At 41.3% G+C, this 5,427-nt stretch overlaps 1 pseudogene across 1 annotated transcript; it reads left to right on the forward strand.

Annotated features, from left to right (window-relative positions):
* Positions 1-72: 72 nt before the first annotated feature.
* On the forward strand, positions 73-5,025 carry LOC306657597 (DNA-directed RNA polymerase II subunit RPB3-like; annotated as a pseudogene). The gene is made up of 3 exons: positions 73-214; positions 4,145-4,291; positions 4,354-5,025. The product of its transcript is annotated as a DNA-directed RNA polymerase II subunit RPB3-like (transcript).
* Positions 5,026-5,427: the final 402 nt, after the last annotated feature.

Raw genomic sequence — 5,427 nt, forward strand, 5'->3', positions numbered from 1 at the left:
AGCTGCGCGCTCGCAGAGCCAATTGGAATTAGAGTTCTGGCCCCCACTTCCCCAGGCCCTGGACCCGTCTCCATGGCAACCTCCTCCACCCATCATTATGACTTGCTTGTTACCCCGAAAGGCTTTGAAGGGAACTCTGAAGTTTGGGTAGAGACAGGTCAGGCAGACAACTTGGAGGTCGGAGAGTTGCCAGTAGCTGGCACTGTGCTTGAAGGTGGATGCCCCGCGCCGACTACCCAGAGAAATCGGGATGCTACAGTTCCTAGGGAAGGATGGGCAGGGAGGATGTGGGTCTAAAAGGAGCGAAACCTGAAGTGCTGTTTCAGAATTTACTGTGCATAGACACTTAAAGGTTCTGAGTATCTTCTCAGGAACCTGACAGAAAAACATATTCCAGGTGTTCCTGATATCTTTGTTGACAAACCACTCCAAAAAGTAGTGGTTTAAAGAACAACCACTTAATTATGCTCTGGAATTGTGAGGGTCAGTAATTTGGAGGGGAAATGGTCGGAGTGGATATTCTCCATCTCACCGCATCTATCCTCTGTTGAGATGACGTGAGGCTGGAGATGTTCACTTTCCAGATGACTTTTTCATCCATATGTCTGGTACTTGGGATGAGATGGCTTAAGGATGAGCTCCCTTGAATTAAACCTGAGTGCCTAAATGTACTGTCTCCAACACAACAGACTCAGAGTAGGTGGATTTATTATCTGGGGACACTGAGTTCAAGTGTTCCAGTGAAAAAGAAAGAATACCTCTGTATAATTATGACTTACTTTAGAAGTTACCTAGCACCAATTATGTTATATTCTTGGTCAAAGCACTCACAAGCCTACACAAAATCAAACCGGCAGATGTAGACATCATAGGGGGTTGTGCCAAAGAGTCTTAATATCACCACACTAAGGAAATTTTAACAAAAAGAAGGTTGGGAAGTGTGATGGTTTTCTGATAGGTCTCCTTGGCTAGGCTTTGGTCCCTGCTATTCAAGTAAACACTAATCTAGGTGTTTTGTAGATGTGATTAAAGTCCAAAAACTCAAGTTGAACTAAGTATAGGAGTTAATCATAGATAATTTGAATGGGCCTTATTCAGTTAAAAGGTCATAAAGGCAGAACCGATCAAGGCTCCCCTGATGAACAATATCCACCTATATACCTTATCTACCAGCCTGCTCTTCTTGATGGGCTGCCCTATGACTTTTGAACTTGTCTAGTCATCTGCCTCAATTGAGTAAATAAATTTCTCGCAATAAAGTGTACCAAAAGACTACTAGGACCTATAAAAATTTTGACAAAGTAGCAGATTACAAAATCAATACAAAAATCAATAGCTTTCTTATATACCAACAATGAATCTGCTGGGAAAGAAATAAGGAAAACAATTTCATTCACAATAGCCTCAAAAAAACAAAAAACAAAAGCAAAAACAAACTAGGAATAATCAGAAAACTTGGAATGAAGCCACCATTTGACCAGTTATCCTACTCTTCGGTTTATACCCAAAGGACTTAAAATCAACATACTACAGTGACTCAGCCACATCAATGTTTACAGCAGCTCAATTCACAATAGCTAAACTATGGAACCAACCTAGATGCCCTTAAACAGATGAATGGATAAAGAAAATGTCACACACACACACACACACACACACACACACACACACACACTGGAATATTATTCAGCTTTAAAGAAGAATGAAATTCTGACATTTGGATGGAGTTAGAGAATATCATGTTAAGAAAAATAAACCAAACCCAAAACACCAAAGGCTGAATGTTTTGTATGCGGATGCTAAGTCACAATAAGGTGGGAAGGGATGGGGAAGAATAGAGTTACTTTATATTAGGTAGAGGGGAGTGAAGGAGGTGATGGGCTATGGGGGAAGGAATGATAGTAGAGTGAAACACATTATTACCTCATGTACATGTTTGACTGCATGACTGATATCCTGCAATATATATAATCAGAAAAATGAGAGATTACACTCCATTTATGTATGAACTATCAAAATGTATAAATGCACTCTACTGTCATGTTCAACTAATTAGAACAAATAAAATAAAAAAATTAATAAAAAATACTAGGAATAAATCTAACCAAGGGGTGATAGACCTCTACAATGGAAACCATAGAACATTGAAGAAAGAAATTGAAAAGGACATTAGAAGATGGAAAGCCCTTCCATGTTCATGGATAGGAAGAATTAATATTGTTAAATTGGTCATATCTCCAAAAGTAATATACAGATTCAATGCAATACCCACCAAATACCAGTGACATACTGCATAGAATTAGAAAAAACAGTCCTAAAATTCATTTGGAAAAATAAAAGACCCAGAATAATCAAAGCAATTCTAAGCCAAAAAAGTAGTACTAGAGGCATCATAATACCTGACTTCAAATTATACTACAGGGGTATAGTAACAAAAACTGCACGGTATTGGCATAAAAACACATAGACCAATGATACAGAATAGAGGACACAGAGACAAATCCACTCATCTATAATCATCTGATTTTTGAAAAAGGTGCCAAAAACACATTGGAGAAAAGACAGTCTTTTAAACAAGTGGTGTTTACTGGTGGGAAAACTGGTTATTCATATGTAGAATAATGAAACTAGACCCTTTTCTCTCTCCCTGCACAAAAATTAACTCAAAATGGATCAAAGACCTAGGAATTAGACCAGTATAGTAAAAAATTTTAATGAAACCCTTAGTTCATCAAAGCAACACAAAGATTATTATCAAAATCACCTACCCTCACACAAAGCCTATGAATAGGTTTGAAGATATGACAGGGCCCTGTTTCTCCAGTGGAATGCTATTCAATCCCTTCCCTCTGTAGTTCTTTTCTTCAGGGATTATGTGTGTTATGGACTGAATGTCTGTGGTCCCCCAAAATTCATAGGTTGATATCCTAACCTCCAATGTGATGATATTAGGAGTTGGGATCTTAGAGAGATATATTAGTCAGCTTTGCATTACTATAATGAAACAGCTGAGATAATTAACTTACTTATAAAGAGAAAATATTTTTTGACTCAAAATTGAACCCAGGGCCTCATGCATGCTAGGCAAGCACTTTAATATTGAGCTATACCCCAGCCCTTTTTGTTTTGAGACAGAATCTTACTAAGTTGCCCAGGCTAACCTTCAATTTATAATCTTCCCGCTTGAGTCTCTTGAGTAGCTGGGATTATGGATATGTACCACGATGCCTGGCAGGAAAATATTTCTTTTGGCTCTGATTTTGGAGGTTATGGTCCATGTTCTCACCTCATTAGCTAGGAAGCAAAGAGAGGAGGCAGGAAGATGGAGGGACTGGGACTTCATGATTCACTTTAACGGCACACCCTTTAGGACCTAAGGACATCCCACTAGGCCCCATCTCTCAAAGGCCCACCACCCCCCAGTAAAACCACCCTGGGGACCAAACATTTAATACATAGACATTGTGGGATGCTCATTTCAACCATAGCAGGTGGTAATTATGTCTTGATGGTAGAGCCCTCATGAATGGAATTAGTGGTTATATAGGAAGAGAAAGGAAATCTCTCATTTTCTCTGCCCATCTCCTTCCTTATCTTTGTCCCCTGCCATGTGAGGATACAATGAAAAATGGATGTCTACAAACCAGGAAGATTGTTTTCACCAAACATCAGATCTGTTGGCACTTTAATCTTGGACCTCCCAGCCTTCCAAACTGTGAGAAATAAATGTTTATTGTCTAAGGCAGCCAATCTATGGTAATTTGTTATAGCAGTCCAAGTTGGTTAAGGAATGCGCACACACCCTAGCAGGAATTTCATATGGTAAAATTGAATGGAGGCCTAAGGAGAAAAAGAGGTAGCCTTAGCCTAACTTCCAGGAGAACTCAAGCCACTTCCCAAAGGGGAAGTAGGAGACCCAGGAGGTGAGAATACAAGCCAATAAAATGTTCCCTGTCCGATACTGATGTGTGAGGTCCCCAAAGTACTAAGACTGATTCAACCAACACATTTTTTCCCATGACTTAGGTTAAGAGTATTCAAAAAAAAGTATGAGTATACATTGTTTTTTTTTCCATTGCTGTGGATAGAACCCAGGACCTTGTGCATGCTAGGCAAGCACTCTATTATTGAGCTGCCTCCCCAGCCCTGACACAGGGGCCGACTGCCAACCAGCCCATGGTGCAGATCACAGAGCTCACCGACAAGAACGTCAAATTCATCGTTGAGTATACGGATCTGGCAGTGGTCAATTCTATTTGGAGGGCCTTCATCGCCAAGGTCCCCATAATACGTTGGCTTCTCACAGAAATATTCAGTTCAAAGATATGTTCCCACTCCTGTGATAGTCTTTAGCTATTGACTGGGTTCAGAGAGATGCCAATTTCTCAGTCCTTCATGATGAGTTCATTGCTCACAGGCTTGCACTAATTCCCCTCACTAGTGATGACATTGTGGACAAGCTGCAGCACTCTCAGGTCTGCACATGTGAAGAGTTCTGCCCCAGCTGCTCCATGGAGTTCACCGTCGAGTTGCGGTGCAATGAAGACTAGACACTACACATCACATCTTGAGATCTAATTTCCAACAGTGCCCAGGTCATTCCAGTGACATCCCGGAACTGAGTAATGACCCCAACGACTATATGGAGCAGGATGACATCCTAATCATCAACCTAAGAAAGGGCCAGGAGCTGAGACTTTGAGCCTATGCCAAAAAGGGTTTCGGCAAGGAACATGCCATGTGGAACCCTACTGTAGGGTGGCTTTTGTATACCTTCCAGACAATGCCTCCAAGCCTAAGGAATGGCCAAAGAGTGAATACTCAGAGCTGGATGAGAATGGGTCACAGGTTCCCTATGACCCCAACGGCACACCAGAAAGGTGTTACTACAACATGGAGTCCTGTTGTTATCTGTGCCCCGAAACCACTGTCCTCTCAACTCTCTCTGGATTAAAGAAGAAGCAGAGTGATTTACAGACTCAGTTAAGCCACCAGATCCAAAGTGACGTGCTAACCATAAACTAACTTCAGCTTGCCTGTTTCAATAAATGGGGGATTCGAGTCAGTAGCTGGGTTTCAGGTCTTTGAGACCTTCTGGTTTTGGGACTCTAGACTGCTGTTCATGCCTCATGACAGGCCATCAGTGCTGGCTAGAGGGTGTTATAGACACAATTACCAGGGATGCCACTGGAATTTAGGGTAGGACAGTTTTCACTAGACATTGAGCATCTATGACCCTATTTGTTAATTGTCAGTAGTGTTCCCCAGATCCCAGAACATCCCTTCCATTCCATTTCCTAGCACACCAGCTAAGGGCCATACTGCTTCCCTTCTGAGAACCACTGAGGTGGACTCCTCCTGGTAATTCCAGCTCTTTAATACCCTTTCTGTCCAAAAAGAAGGAATTTTCACAGCTGAACCTTAGAT

The sequence above is a fragment of the Sciurus vulgaris genome, assembly GCF_902686455.1.
Source record: "Sciurus vulgaris genome assembly, chromosome: 3".
NCBI lineage: Eukaryota > Metazoa > Chordata > Mammalia > Rodentia > Sciuridae > Sciurus > Sciurus vulgaris.